This window comes from Erinaceus europaeus, chromosome 1 (assembly GCF_950295315.1).
Source record: "Erinaceus europaeus chromosome 1, mEriEur2.1, whole genome shotgun sequence".
Lineage (NCBI taxonomy): Eukaryota > Metazoa > Chordata > Mammalia > Eulipotyphla > Erinaceidae > Erinaceus > Erinaceus europaeus.
Genome location: NC_080162.1, coordinates 190,773,511 through 190,790,705, shown reverse-complemented (window position 1 = coordinate 190,790,705; position 17,195 = coordinate 190,773,511).

Sequence of the window (17,195 nt, the reverse complement as noted above, 5' to 3'; positions counted from 1 at the left end):
GGCTGCCCGATTCCAGCGGCAACTAGGTGGAGGCATCTACAAGGCCCATAAACTGTCTTCTGCCAGGCCATAAGTCAAGTAAACTTATGGGCATGTAGAAATATGCAGCCCAATAAAAATAAATAGAAATGTGTGTGACAAGAATTATCCTTTAAGACCAATATTCCAGTCTCATGGGAACTGTCCTACTTAAGCAAGAGAATAAGGAATTCTGGAGGTAGTAACTTTGACAAGTGTTCTCCAAAATTTTCTTACACTGAAATGAGCTGTAGACTGAAGGAGACATGTTAGAAGGCAATCTTTGTTCCTCTTTTAATTTTTTTTTCCTTCTCCTAATCCACACATATTCATCTTTCGGTCTCTGTTCCTCTCCTGATGACAAGTAAATCTACACACTCACGCAAGTATGGCTAGGGGGACTGGTAGCATCGGCACTCATGGAGCTGATGGAACATACAAGTCCTCAGGTCTAGGCCCAGAATCAGAATCTTTAGTTTAATAAGATCCCCAGGTGGTTACTATACATGTAAAATGTTGAAAAAGCAATGGTAAGTGGCAGAAAATAAATTTCAGCTGGCAAACCAATCCCAGTAATATGATCAAGTACCTGCTGTTGTGAACTGATGCAAAACAAGGGTATCTTTTATGAGCATGGCATAATGTGGCATCCAAACAGCTGATATCTGTTTACTTTATGCAGAAGTTGTCAGTGGTACAAGGCCCACAGACATATGAAGAAATGCTCCATTATTGGCACCCCTGGTTAAGGGCACATAGTAAGTAAGAAGCGCAAGAACCCATGCAAGGATCCTGGTTGGAGCCCCTGGTCCCCCACCTGCAAGTGGGTTGCTACACAAGTGGTGAAGCATGTCTGCAGTGTCTATCTTTCTCTCTCCTATCCTCCCTTCCCCTCTCAGTTTCTCTCGTCCTATCCAAATTATAAAAAAAGAAAAAGAAAAGAAAGGAAAAGAAAAAAATAGCCACAGGAGTAGTGTATTCCTAGGATAGGCACAGAAGCCCAGCAATAACCCTAGAGGAGAAAACAAAAGCTTCATTTCACTTATCATTAGAGAAATGCAAATTCAAACTACACTGAGATGCCATCTCATACCTGTGAGAATGACTGGCATCAACAAACCTGGAAATGACAGGTGTTGGAGAGATTGTAGAGAAGGAACTCTGCTACACTGCTGGTGGGAATGCAAACTGGTTCAGGCCCTTTGGAAGACTGTATGGACAGCCCTTAAACAAATAAAGACAGAATTATGATCCAGCAATAACACTCAGGATCCATTATTATCCAGAAGTAACACTCGGGATTTTATCCAAAGGACACTGAAACATTAATTTGAAGAGGCATATACAACATATAGATTCATAGCTGCATTCTTTATAAAAGCCAAAGAGTGGAGGCAACCTAAATACTCAACAGAGGACTAGTCAAAGAAGTTATGGGATATATATTCCATGGAATACTACTGTGGATGAAAAAAAAAAAGATGGTATTGTGCCCTGTGCAACAAAAATGGACGAAATAGGATGTGATTATGCTTAGTGAAAATAGATGAAAGATAACTAGTTTCACTCATACGTGGAATCTTGAGAACTAATATACATGCACCTACAAAACAAACAAAAAAAGCAAGAAAACTTGTTTCCAAGACTTGTGAAAACTATTGTGTTTCTCTTTGGGAGCTAGGAGGCTGTGGATCCAGAACTTTGTTGGTAGATGGAGTGTAGGACTATATACACTGTAATAGTACAATATTATATATAACCTACTAAAATCACAAATAACAAAAATTATATTTCAAAAAAGAGAGAAGTTGTCACTGGGTCCCTACTTAGGCAGATCACCCTTGGACATTAACCAGTAGATTCTCTTGACTATTTGTTCTACCACTTTAGGGTGTTGTCCTCTCCCAAAGATGTCAAAGCACATCTCCTAGACCCTAGAACTGATGTAAGTCAGAAGTAGCATCCAGGCTAGGTAGCCAACATCTGAACTTGATATGGGTTACAGGAAGTACCTACCTCCAGATTTCTTTTTTTTTTTTTAATTTCTTTGTTAGGGAATTAAAGTATTATATTTGACAGTAAATACAGTAGTTTGAACATGCATAACATTTCACAGTTTTCCATATAACAATAAAACCCCCCACTAGGTCCTCTCCCTTCTTGGATCTGTACTCCCCCACCCACCCACCCCAGAGTCTTTTACTTGGGTGCAGTATGCCAATTCCAGTTCAGGTTCTACTTGTGTTTTCTCTTCTGATCTTGTCTTTCAACTTCTGCCTGAGAGTGAGGTCATCTCATATTAATCCTTCTGTTTCTGACTTATTTCACTTAACATGAATTTTTCAAGGTTCATCCAAGATTGGCTGAAAATGGTGAAGTCACCATTTTTTATAGCTGAGTAGTATTCCATTGTGTATATATACCACAACTTGCTCAACCACTCATCTGTTGTTGGAAACCTGGGTTGCTTCCAGGTTTTAGCTATTACGAATTGTGCTGCTAAGAACATATGTGTACACAGATTTTTTTGGATGGGTGTGTTGAGTTCCTTAGGACATATCCCAGGAGAAGAATTGCAGGATCATAAGGTAGGTCCATTTCTAGCCTTGTGAGAGTTCTCCAGACTGTTCTCCACAGAGGTTAGACCAATTGACATTCCCACATGCAGTGCAGTTTTCCTTTGTCCCCACAGCCTTTCCAGCATTTGTTGCTGTTAACTTTTCTGATGTATGACATTCTCACAGGAGTGAAGTGCTATCTCATTGTTGTCTTTATTTGCATTTTCTGACAATCAAAGACTTGGAGCATTTTTTCATGTGTTTTTCTTCCTTTTAGATCTCTTCTGTGGTGAATATCCTGTCCATATCCTCCCCCATTTTTGGATGGGGTTATTTGTTTTCTTGTGGTTGAGTTTGACAAGCTGTTTATATATTCTGGTTATTAGTCTCTTGTCTGATGTATGGTATGTAAAGATCTTCTCCCATCCTTTGAGGGGTCTCTTGGTTTGGGTAGTGGTTTCTTTTGCTATGCAGAAGCTTTTTAATTTGGTGTAGTCCCATAGGTTTATGCTTGCCTTAGTATTCTTTGTAATTGGATTCATTTCATTGAAGATGTCTTTAAAATTTATGTGGAAAGAGTTCTGCCAATATTTTCCTCTATTTGATACTTTCTGGTCTAACATCCAAGTCCTTGATCTATTTGGAATTTAATTTTGTATTTGATGAAATATAGTGGTTCAGTTTCATTTTTCTGCATTTTTCAACCCATTTTGTCCAAGACCATCTGTTGAAGAGACTCCCAGCTCCCCATTTAATAGTCTGGGCACCTTTGTCAAAGATTAGATGTCCATAGGTGTGCAGGCTTCTTCTTCTAGCGTTTGCCCTTCTTCCGTAGCCAGTCAACAGCATCAGGTTGAGCCTGATGTAAAGTTTCGAGACCTCCTTTGAATCTGGAGAGGTGGCAGTCATTGACTATGTGGGTCATAGTCTGTCTGTAGCTGCAGGGGCAGTTCAGGTCATCTCTGGCTCCCCAGCGATGGAACATAGCGGCGCACTGGCCATGGCCTGTTCGATAGCGATTGAGGAGAGCCCAATCATAACGTGCTAGGTCAAAGCCGGGTTGACACTTGCAGGGGTCTGTGATAAGGTGTTTGTTCTTTACCTCAGCTGACTGCCAGCTCTGTTTCCAAGAGACTGGAACAGAGAAGTTCAGTGTAGGCGTAGGGGACCAGATTGGGTGACGAGACATGTGCAGGCTTATTTACAGGCTCTCAATTCTGTTCCACTGCTCAGTGTGTATATTCATGTTCCAGTACCAAGCAGTTTTGATGGCAATGGCCCTATAATACAAGTTGAGATCTGGGAGTGTGATGCCTCCGGTTCTGTTCTTTCTTCTCTGTTCTTTCTGTTTCTTCTCAAGATTGTTTTGGCAGTTCTAGGTCTTTTCTGGTTCCAGATAAACACTTCTAGCTTTTGTTCTATTCTCCTAAAAATGTGGTTGGGATCTTGATGGGGATAACATTAAATTTGTAGATGGCTCTGGGTAGTATATTCATTTTGATGATGCTAATTCTTCCAAGCCATGAGCGTGGTATATCTTTCCACTTCTTTGTGTCTTTTTAATTTCCTTGAGTAGGGACTCATAATTTTCAGTATACAAGTCTTTCTTTCACTTCTTTGGTTAGGTTTACTCCTAGATATTTTATTGTTTTTGTTGCTATAGTAAAAGGAACTGATTTCTGGATTTCATCTTCTAACTTAGTGTTTGCATAGAGGAATGCCACTGACTTTTGAATGTTAATTTTGTAGCCTGACATCTTACTGTATTGCCTGATAATTTCCAAAAGCTCCTTGCTGTATTCCTTAGGTTTTTCTATGTATACTATCATGCCATCAGCAAATAGGGAGTTTGACTTCTTCTCTTCCAATCTGTATCCCTTTAATTCCCTGCTCTTGCCTGATTGCTATGGCAAGAATTTCCAACACTATGTTGAATAGTAATGGTGATAGTGGGCATCCCTGTCTAGTACCTAATCTGAAAGGAAATGCTTCCAGTTTTTCACCATTGAGTATGATGTTGGCTATAGGTTTGCTATATATAGATTTCACTGACTTGAGGAATTTTCCATCTATTCCCATTTTTTGTACTGTTTTGATCATAAAAGGATGTTGTATTTTATCAAAGGCTTTCTCTGCATCTATTGATATGGCCATGTGGTTTTTGGTCCTGCTTTTGTTGATGTGGTGGATCACGTTGATTGTTTTTTTTTTTAATATTTATTTATTCCCTTTTGTTGCCCTTGTTGTTTTATTGTTGTAGTTATTATTGTTGTTGTCGTCGTTGTTGGATAGGACAGAGAGAAACGGAGAGAGGAGGGGGAAGACAGAGAGGGGGAGAGAAAGACAGACACCTGCAGACCTGCTTCACCGCCTATGAAGCGACTCCCCTGCAGGTGGGGAGCCGGGGTTCGAACCGGGATCCTTGTGCCGGTCCTTGTGCTTTGCGCCACCTGCGCTTAACCCGCTGCGCTACCGCCCAAATCCCACGTTGATTGTTTTATGTATATTAAACCAACCTTTCAGGACTGGGATAGACCCCACTTGGTCATGATGAACAATCTTTTTAATATACTGCTATATCCAGTTGGTTAGAATTTTGTTCCATATTTTAGCATCTAAGTTCATCAGAGATATTGGTCTGTAGTTTTCTTTTTTGGTTGTGTCCTTGCCTGCTTTTGGTTATCAAAGTGGTGTTGGCTTCATAGAAGCTGGAAGGGAGTATTCCAGTGTCTTCAATCTTCTGGAAGACTTTTAAAAGTAGAGGTATTAGTTTTTCTTTGAAGGTTTTGTAGAATTCATTTGTAAAACCATCTGGTCCAGGACTTTTATTCTTGGGAATGTTTTTGCTAACTGTTTCAATTTCATTAGCTGTGATGGGCCTGTTCATGTTATCTACTTCCTCTTTACTTAGTTTTGGAAGTGTGTAGGTATCTAGGAAATCATCCATTTCTTCCAGGTTCTCTAGCTTGGTGGCATATAATTGTTCATAGAAGCCTCGCATGATATGTTGAATTTCTGCGGTGTCTGTTGTGATATCTCCTCTTTCATTTATGGTTTGATTTATTTAGGTCTTCTCCCTTTTTTGTTTTGTGAGTCTGGCTAAAGGTTTGTTTATTTTTTTTATTCTTTCAAAGAACCAACAATTACTTTCATTGATCTTTTGTTGGTTTCCATATTTTCAATATTTATTTCTGCCCTAACTTTAGCAATGTCTGTCTTTCTGGTTGCTTTAGGGTTCCTTTGTTTTTCTTCTTCTAGGTCTTTAAAATGTGCAATCAAGCTGTTTATCTGTGCTTTCTCTTGTTTTGTAATGTGTGTTTGTATGGCTATGAACTTCCATCTCAGTATCTGCCTTAGTTGTGTCCCAAATATTTTGATAGCTTGTGTCTTCATTTTCATTGAACTCTTGAAACATTTTGATTTCTTCCTTTATTTCCTCTTTGAACCAGTAGTTGTTGTGTAGTGTACTGTGGAGCTTCCACATTTTGGGACTATTACTAATCTTTTGTTGATTGTTAAGTCTTAGTTTCATTCCACTGTAGTCTAAGAAGATGCTTGGGATAATTCCACTGCTCTTGAATTTGTTGATGCTGTCTTTGTGGCCTAACATATGGTCTATCCTTGAGAATGACCAATGTGGACTTGAGTAAAATGTGTATTCCAGTTTCTTGGGGTGAATGACTCTGAAAATGTCCAATAGTTCTAGTTTATCTATCTCTTCATTTAGCTCCCTTCTGTCTTTATTGATTTTATGCCTGGATGATCTGTCAAGTTGAGAGAGTGGGGTGTTGAAGTCCCCTACTATGACTGTGTTGCTGTTAATATATTGTTATAGCTCTTTCAGTAGACGTGTCATGTATTTAGATGACTTCTCGTTGGGTACATAGATGTTAATAATTGTTATGTCCTCTTGATTGACTGATTCTGAGCATTAGTGTCCATCCCTATCTTTTTTAATTTTATTGATTTTAAAGTCCATCATGTCAGATATGAGAATAGCTGTTCCTGCCCTTTTTTGTGGGCCATTGGCCTGTATGATAGTTTTCAATCCTTTCACTTTGAGTCTGTGTTTGTCTTGTTGAGTTAGGTGGGATTCCTGCAGAAAACATATGGTTGTGTTGTGTTTTCTGATCCATCTTCCTACTCTGTGCCTTTTAATAGGTGAATTCAGGCCGTTGATATTTACTGATATTATAGATTGAAGATATTTTAATGTCATTCTTTTAGATTTTTAGAGTGTTCTGATATTTGGCCTATTTATGGTGGTCTGACTGTTTATAAGAGAACTTTCAGAACTTCTTTCAGGGAAGGCTTGGTGATAGTTGATTCTTTCAACTGTTGCTTGTCTGAGGTTTTTATGCCTCCATCTAGTCTGAATGACAGTCTAGCAGGATGCAGTAGTCTTGGTTGAAAGCCTTTCTCATTGAGCACTCAATAGATAGCTTGCCATTCTCTTCTGGCCTGTAGTGTTTGTGTGGAGAAGTCTGCTACTAATCTTATGCGTTTTCCTCTGTAGGTGACATTTTGTTTTCTCTTGCAGCCTTCAGGATCCTTTCTCTATCCATATTCCTTTCCATTCTAAATATGATGTGTCTTGGTGTCTTTAAGTCTGGGTTAATTCTGTTTGTGACCCTCTGGGCTTCTTGAACCTTTATGTCTTTGATGTTGTCTAGAGTAGAGAAGTTCTCAGCTATTATGTCTGGAAGAATGTTTTCTCCCCCCCTTTTTCCTCTGGTAAGCCAATAATGTGTATATTTTTTCCTTTGAAGTCATCCCATAGGTCTCTGTTGTTGTTTTCTGTATCTCTTAATCTCTTTTTGAGATCTCTTACTTCTTTTTTTAGTTGTCTCTAATTCCTCCTTGATCTTGCTAATTCAGTTTCCTGCCTCATTTATCCTATTCTCTCTCCCCTCTGTTATTTTCTGTAGCTCAGCTATTTTGTTACCATATTCTAATACTGTTTTAGCTTGTTCAGTTAGTTGTGTTCTTAGTTCAGCTATTTCATCTTTCAGCTTTCTAATAACCTTGAGATAGTGTTTTCTTCCAGGGTCTCATTTGTTGTTTCTGCATTTCTGATGACAATTCTTTCAAACTCTTGAGTCACTCCTGTGATTATTTCCTTAACTAGTGTTTGGATGTTGACCTCATTATTTTGGTGGGCTTTTAACTGGACTCTTGTCCTGGTTTATTTCTCCAATATTTCTTCTTGTTGGTATAACCATTTTATATAGTATGTTATGAGGTCCCTCTCTTGGTACTTTTCAAATTATTGATCACTCTTGCCTGGATTGACTTGTGTCTAAATAAGGTAATGAAAGGGTTCATAGTTGTGGCAACTGACAGTTTTTTCAATAGTATTTTAATCCCTGAGTTGTATCTCTGTGGCTTAAAATCTCTCCCTAGGCAAGTCTCTGTCAACAAGCCACACGTGTTTGCACTCACTGGTAATTTGGTGGGTTCCTGAAGTCATTCTAGTCCTGTCTTGTGTTCCCAGGTGTTCTCCTTTGGTATTCCTAGTTTATCTGGGGGAAGATAGGAGAGAGATACGGTTGCTGCTGCTCCGTAGCCCTGCCTCTGGAAGTTTACCTCCAGATTTCTTAAGTGTCCCCCAGGTGTGATGAGTCACGGTTAGCAAAGGCACATAGGCAGAATAGTACTCAGGCTAACCCAACTTGCAGAGGCTATGACTCTCAATCCTCCCCTCAAAATGTTATTCAACATTTCTGCATTCATGAAGTCAAGATGTCTGAGTAACTCTGAGGTCTATGTTTTTGGGATGATCCCAGGTCCTACACCAGAAGGGCCTCTTGGCAAGCAAAGTATTTATATCATCATACTGCATGATATTGGCCTGTCAGAATGGTATGGGCATGCTGATTTGAAGTGACTTTCAAAATGGACACAAGTCAAGTTCAGGAAACTGAATTACTAGAGATCTTCCACTGGCTCTGGGATTTGAGTCACAAATGTCAGTCTATGGGCTGACTCTTACCTGACCATAATCCTTGAGAACTTGTTTGGAGTTTCTAGCAGGGAAGTGCTGCTGCTTGTCTGTCTTCTATCTCTATTCAGGGCAGGCTATCTTTTTCAAAGGAGCATGGAGCCTTGAGGGTGACCCTCTTCAGGGGAGCATCCAGCCTCAGGAGGGATACACATGGAGTGGTGAAGAAGGCAGAGAACACCCACCTAGCCAGCCGGATCAACAGAATTCCCCCTGGCAGTCAATGGGGGTGACAGATATTACAAGCAGATTGCCCCCAATGCTCCCTGACCATCTTCCAATTATGTGTCATTTCTGGTTTACAGCAAGCAATGAGGTGCCACCACCCATCTACTTCCTTCCAGTCTACTTCCTTCCAGTCACCAGTAGCCTAAATACCTTCTATACACTCTATGCTATGTGTCCAGAAATCCTCTAGTAGTAGCCATTCTCTCCTCCGAGACCTTTCTTGATGTCAAGGGTCATTTTAATAAATAGCCTCTCATATGTTAGACTTTTTAAATTTTAAACCAGACTACAGCTCAGCTCTGGTTTATGGACAGTGGTGAGCGGGATTGAATCTGGGACTTTGGAGCCTCTGGCCTCAGACTCTCTTTGTATAACCATTTTATTATCTAACCCCAGGACTCTCTTATTTTAAGCAGCAATGTTAGATTGCTCTGGGTCAGTACGAAGCCAGACTGGGCAATGGACAGACATTTCTTGCCAGCATTTTCTTGCCGGCATGAGAGTATTTTTCTCACTTGTTCTCAAACTCTATGCACAGTCCATCTGCAGATGGAGGCTTGTGGATCACAGGGGTGTGGTCAACTGTGAAAGTGTATCCATTCTTGGGATAAAGTGATTTCTAGCATAAAAACTCAAAAAAAAAAAAAACATAGTTAATCAAGTGGAAAACTAATGGGAATGGGAAACAAATGATCAATGAAGCACAGTGAAAACCTTTAAGAGCAATTAGAATCCAGTATTCATAAGCAGGGTGACTGATACAACATAGTGAATAATGATGCACTTGGGATTAAGCGTAATTGGGAATTTCAGAGACAAATATATTACCATTCTGTTCTTTACATACAGGCTAGGAAAAGCTTTGCAACTGTGAATAATAATGTGTTGTTACCTTTTTACGGCAGTGAGAATCATGAAATTAGTCAGGAGTGGAAAACTTAGCAATAAAATAAAGTAAATCTGTCATATTTCCATTAAAACATTTTTGACTGACTATATGAATTAATGGCTTTTAATTTCTTTTTTTAAGTGATTTTTTTAATATTTTATTTTATTTATTTATTCCCTTTTGTTGCCCTTGTTGTTTTATTGTTGTAGTTATTATTGTTGTTGTCTTCGTTGTTGGATAGGACAGAGAGAAACGGAGACAGGAGGGGAAGACAGAGAGGGGGAGAGAAAGATAGACACCTGCAGACCTGCTTCACCGCCTGTGAAGCGACTCCCCTGCAGGTGGGGAGCCAGGGTTTGAACCGGGATCCTTATGCCGGTCCTTGTGCTTTGCGCCACCTGCGCTTAACCCGCTGTGCTACAGCCTGACTCCCCGGCTTTTAATTTCTATGTTCTCTCTGAATTTATTGCCTAAAGCTCATGGCTTACCCTGGTATTATCAGATTATTGTTCTTATCTTTCTGCACAGAAATCCTTAATCATCTCTCCCAATATCTTGCCTAATAACCATGTTTCTCATATTTCCATCTTTGTGCATCATCTCTGGAAGACAAGAAGTAATATCTAACTATAAACTTTTTTAAAAATTCTCTTACCCTTCTACTTGCCCTAAAAAAGAAAAAAAAATCCAAAACTTCAGAGTGAATATATGAAAAAAAATGAGGCGTGCAAGAGGCATAGATTAAGAAATAGCCAGACCTTCTACCCTCTGCAACCCACAATGACCCTGGATCCATACTCCCAGAGAGATAGAGAATGGGAAGGCTATCAGGGGAGGGGTGGGATGTGGATATCAGGTTATGGGAATTGTGCAGAATTGTACCCCTCTTATTCTATGGTTTTTTTTAATGTCCCCTATCTTAAATAAATAAAAAAATAAAAATAAATTAAAAAATAAATATATTAACTATGCCCAAATAAATATGTGGCAGTTTTCAAATTACTTTCTATGGAAAAATAACTTCACTCACAAATAGAAATAAGTATTTACTGAGAGCCTACTATGGAAGACATTGTAGAATATAGATAGCTCAAGACACAAACTCTAGTCCTACCTTTGGGTTTCTGTTTATTAAGCAATTTGTCCTGTGTTATATCTCACTGCCTTTTTTTTTTTTAACTTTTTATTTATAAAAATGAGACATTGACAAAACCATAGAATAAGAGGGGTACAACTCCACACAGTTCCCACCATCAAAACTCCATATACCATCCCCTCCCTTGATAGCTTTCCTATTCTTTATCCCTCTGGGAGTATGGACCTAAGGTCATTGTGGGATGCAGAAGGTGGAAGGTCTGGCTTCTGTAATTGCTTCCCCGCTGAACATGGGCATTGACAGGTTGACCCATAATCCCAGCATGTCTTTCTCTTTCCCTAGTGGGGCAGGGCTCAGGGAAAGTGGAGCTGCAGGACACATTGGTGGGGTTATCTGTACAGGGAATTCTAGTTGGCATCATGCTAGCATCTGGAACCTGCTGGCTGAAAAAGAGTTAACATATAAAGCCAAACAAATTGTTGACTAATCATGAACCTAAAGGCTGGAATAGTGCAGATGAAGAGTTGGGGGAGGAGTCCTCCATTTTTGTAGATAGCTAGTAGGTCTATTTTAGTTATATTCCAAAGGGCCCGTGACTATACTAGTTTTTTTTTTTTTCCCCTGAGCCTGAAATCTGATATTCAGGTGGATCCAAGTTATTGTCTGGGGGATGATACCATGGCTGGAAAAAGGACCAGAAAGCTGGATCAGGGAAGAGTAGCTGCCTGTCGTTCTGTATCATTAAGGAGAGAGAGAGGAGGTCCAGGGCAAAGAGGGAACACCAATCTTTATTTGTGCTGGCACCTCAGAGTTGGGTGCGAGAGAAGCAGGTTGGGCCACGTGGAGGTAGCAAAAATGGCCGCCTCACGCAGTAACCTTTCCTGCGTCTAAACACCAAAGGGAAGCGCTGGCAAGAGAGCGAGGTGCGGAAGAAGAAGGGCTTTTATAGGAGTAGCTTTTGTGATAATGGGAAGGGGGAGGAGTAACCATAGCACTCCAGGATAGGATAATAGCTCTCATGAGAATGGGAGGGGGAGGAGTAACCGAAGCACTCCAAATATCACAGGGAAATAGACAATGCCCTGAGGGCACAACATGGTGTAACAGGCACTCCGAGAATGTCCCAACTCTTGCGGGAACTAGCAGTAGCCTGAGGGGACAACATGGCAGATGTGTCTGCATTTGCACAATTTCCCAGCAGCTGCCAAGTATGGGAAAAGTGTATAAATATTGTTGACTGTAAACCCCATTGATTTGATCTGATCTGGGGCCCATATTCAGCTTAGGAGACTATGTGACCTCTGTATCTCCATAGATCTGAGTTCACATTCTTTGGTCATGAGTACAAATGTTCCAAGCTGCCCTAATGCCAGAACCCATCTTCCTCAGGTGGAGCATAGAGCATGTTGTCCAGCTTCCAAAGGGAGGTTGGAACATACTCTACCATTGTTGATCCAAGTTGAGGGCAAGGTCCTATGAGGGCCCACAAAGGGGTTTATTCTGTTGTTCCTGATAGAGATGACTGGTAACATTGGGGAGAGGGATTTATTCAAGGTTTAGGCCCATGATGTCTGTTTGGGAATCTCAGGACTCCTCAGCTAAGGCCCCAGCTGATGGGGTGGCCTGATATCTTACTGCCTTTCAGCCACCAAGTTGCAGGTGCTACTATGATTCCATTCTGATTTCCCTGGGCAGATGACCTCGCTGATGTGTCCTGAAGTCTCACCTCTTCAGAGCCTTACCCCACTCAGGAGAGATAGAAACTGGATATATGGATTGATCTGCCAATATCCATGTCCAGCAGAAAAGCAATTACAGATCTTCCACAGCAAGGACCAATGAATCGGACAGTGTCAGGGATGCCAAGAGATGTCCTCCCCTAAGAGGATGGGGCAGGGGTATTCCTTTTCTTAGACAAGGTACAGGACTTCATTCTGACAATCAGGTGATAAGAGGTACCAATCCCCCAGCACCCATCCTAATACAGTCCTGTGTCTACAATGTAACAACAGGAAACAGGAAATTAAAAGCTGCAAATCTGGTGAGAGTTGCTGCTACCAATGATCACTATAGTTAACTAAGATAAATAAATCCCCTTAGGAATGCCATATTGGAATTCAGTCACCATATTCCATATCACTATGGCAAGACATCTGAGCCAGTCCACTGTACCAAATTCTGTTCCCTATCAGCTCCAGAGTGTATATAGTACTGCACTGGCTGAACTAAGACCACAGACACATATCAGATCTTATACCCCACCTATGATGACATAGGAACTACAGAGTTCCTGCAAATTCAAACTTCTGGTCACTACCTAGTTTCACAGATCCAATTTCTCAAGGAATGTTAAGTAAAAAAAACTTTCTAGCCCTTTTTCCAGCCATGACACCATCTCTGCAGACAATAACCTGGGTCCACCTGCATATCAGATGTCAGGCTAAGGCAAAAACTAATAAAGTCATGGGCCCTTTGGAATATAAGTAAAATAGACCTACTAGCTATTTCCAAAACGGAGACCCCAAATCTTTATCTGCACTATTCCAGCCTTTAGAACATGATTATATGCTGAGGAATTATTCTGATGCAGTCTCTGCCCCCAGGTTTTACCATGCCCCACAAAATCCTAGCAGTGCCCCTTCAACCAATCCTGTCCCCACATGTCACCCCTGGTTGTTGCCCAATAAAAGCTCTCCCACTCCCTCACCCCTCCCTCTCTGGGCTCGCTCTCTCTCGCTCTTGCCCAGTGGTGAGGTAGTGGGGATGGCCATTGTCGGCTGACTCCACGTGGCCTGAGCCCCCCCCATCCAATAATAAATATTTGTGTACCCCACTTGCTCCGGACCTCCTCTCTCTCTTCTCCACAGTGCAGCCCGACAGCTATTTCCAAAACGGAGACCCCAAATCTTTATCTGCACTATTCCAGCCATTAGATTCATGATTAGTTAACAATTTGCTTGGCTTTATATGTTAACTTTTTCAGCCACCAGGTTCCAGATGTTACCACGATGCCAACCAGACTTTCCCGGACAGATGAACCCACCAATATGTCCTGGAGCCCCTTTTCTCCAGAGCCCTGCCCCACTAAGGAAAAGAGAGATACAGACTGGGAGTATGGGTCAACCTGTCAACGCCCATGTTCACATTCAGTGGGGAAGCAATTACAGAAGCCAGACCTCCCACCTTCCGCACCCCATAATGACCTTTGGGTCCATACTCCTAGAGGGTTAAAGAATAGGAAAGCTATTGGGGTGGGGGATGTGATACAGAGCTCTGGTTGTGGGAATTATAAGCCCTTTTATTCTATGGTCTTATCAGTGTTTCCATTTTACAAATAAATAAGTTTACCACTGTCACCGTTACTCTTCAACATAGTATTGGAAGTTCTTGCCATAGCAATCAGGCAAGAGAAAGGAATCAAAGGAATACAGATTGGAAGGGAAGAAGTCAAGCTCTCACTATTTGCAGATGATATGATAGTATACATAGAAAGACCTAAAGAATCCAGCAGAAAATTACTGGAAGTTATTAGGCAATATAGCAAGGTATCAGGCTACAAAATCAATGTACAAAAATCAGTGGCATTTCTTTATGCAAACACTAAATCTGAAGAAGACATCCAGAAATCACTCCCATTTACTGTTTCAGCAAAATCAATCAAATACCTAGGAATAAAGTTGACCAAAGAAGTGAAAGACTTGTATGCTGAAAACTATGAGTCGCTACTCAAGGAAATAGAAACTGATACCAAGAAATGGAAAGATATCCCATGCTCATGGATTGGAAGAATAAATATCATCAAAATGAATATTCTCCCCAGAGCCATATACAAATTTAATGCAATACCCATCAAAGTTCCACCAAGCTTCTTTAAGAGAATAGAACAAACACCACAATCATTTATCTGGAACCTGAAAACACCTAGAATTGCCAAAACCATCTTAAGGAAAAGAAACAGAAATGGAGGCATCACACTCCAAGACCTTAACCTATATTATAAAGCTATCATCATCAAAACAGCATGGTACTGGAACAAAAATAGGCACACAGACCAGTGGAACAGAATTGAAAGCCCAGAAGTAAATCCCAACACCTATGGGCATCTAATCTTTGATAAGGGGGCCCAAAGGATTAAATGGAAAAAGGAGGCTCTCTTCAATAAATGGCGCTGGGAAAACTGCGTTGAAACATGCAGAAGAATGAAATTGAACCACTTTATCTCACCAGAAACAAAAATCAACTCCAAATGGATCAAAGACCTAGATGTCAGACCAGAAACAATCAAATACTTAAGAGGAAAACATTGGTAAAACAGTTTCCCACATACACCTCAAGGACATCTTTGATGAATCAAACCCAATTGCAAGGAAGACTAAAGCAGAAACAAACCAATGGGACTACATCAAATTGAAAAGCTTCTGCACATCCAAAGAAACTATTAAACAGGGAGACCCCTCACAGGATGGGAGAAGATCTTCACATGCCAGACATCAGACAAGAAACTAATCACCAAAATATATAAAGAGCTCAGCAATCTTAGCACCAAAAAAGCAAATGACCCCATCCAAAAATGGGCAGAGGATATGAACAAAACATTCACCACAGAGGAGATCCAAAAGGCTAACAAACATATGAAAAACTGTTCTAGGTCACTAATTGTCAGAGGAATGCAAATTAAGACAACACTAAGATACCACCACTCTCCTGTAAGAATGGCATACATCAAAAAGGACAGCAGCAACAAATGCTGGAGAGGATGTAGGGACAGAGTAACCCTTTTACATTGCTGGTGGGAATGTAAATTGGTCCAGCCTCTGTGGAGAGCAGTCTGGAAAACTCTCAGAAGGCTAGACATGGACCTTCCATATGATCCAGTAATTCCTCTCCTGGGGATATACTCCAAGGACTCCATAACACCCAACCAAAAAGAGGTGTGTACTCCTATGTTCATAGCAGCACAATTCATAATAGCTAAAACCTGGAAGCAACCCAGGTGCCCAACAACAGATGAGTGGCTGAGAAAGCTGTGGTATATATACACAATGGAATACTATGCAGCTATCAAGAACAATGAACCCACCTTCTCTGAGCCATCTTGGACAGAGCTAGAAGGAATTATGTTAAGTGAACTAAGTCAGAAAGATAAAGATGAGTATGGGATGATCCCACTCATCAACAGAAGTTGACTAAGAAGATCTGAAAGGGAAACTAAAAGCAGGACCTGATCAAATTGTAAGTAGAGCACCAAAGTAAAAACCCAGTGGTGAGGGGTAGACATGCAGCTTCCTGGGCCAGTGGGGGGTGGGAGTGGGCGGGAGGGATGGGTCACAGTCTTTTGGTGGTGGGAATGGTGTTTATGTACACTTCTAGCAAAATGCAGACATAGAAATCAGTAGTTAATTAATATGAGAGGGGGAAAATCAATTGTATGTCTCAAAGTTTCTCAAAACACAAACTGAATCTTTTTAATATATAGGCTGTGTATTTGATATGCGGACTCTCTCAAAAGCCTAGACCAAGCAGATTATAAGCATCCAATAGCACAGCTATATACAAGATACTGGATACTGTACAGCAAACCATAACAAAAGGACTTTTCAAAGTTAACCTAATTAACAAATAATGTGATGATAACATTAACTATCAATTGTCTTTTTGAACCCTAAGACAGCAGGAACCTCACATCTCCACTATAGAGCCCCTACTTCCCCCAGTCCTGGAACCCTTGGATAGGGCCCACTTTCCCATATGCATCTCCCATTCCAAACCAAATAATATTGCATCTGCTGATCACAACCTAACCAACGCAAGGATTGCCACCTCAACATGCTTCACCTCAGACTGTGTCCAGAGACTTCACGTGTGGAATGACAACCCTTCAGCTTCATTACTTGGGTGAGACCTTTACTTTTATAGTACACTCTAATTTCATCTCAGGTAGTTCACTTTCTAACAAAGTCCCATAACTTAGATATACACCAGTTTCTGTGAGAGAGAGCTTATGTTCACACATATCCATAAACTACTGCAAAATATATACCTGAAAGCAGAAGTACACTAGAGTTTGCAGTGAGTACCTCCCTAACACTTCCTCTCCACTATTCCAAGCTTGGGATCCATGATTGCTCAACAAATTGTTTGGCTTCATTTGTTAACTCTCTTTTCAATCACCAGGTTCCAGATGCCACCAGGATGCTGGCCAGGCTTCCCTGGATTGAAGACCCCACCAATGTGTCCTGGAGATCAGCTTCCCCAGAGACACACCCTACTAGGGAAAGAGAGAGGCAGACTGGGAGTATGGACCGACCAGTCAACGCCCATGTTCAGCGGGGAAGCAATTACAGAAGCCAGACCTTCCACCTTCTGCAACCCTCAACGACCCTGGGTCCATGCTCCCAGAGGGAT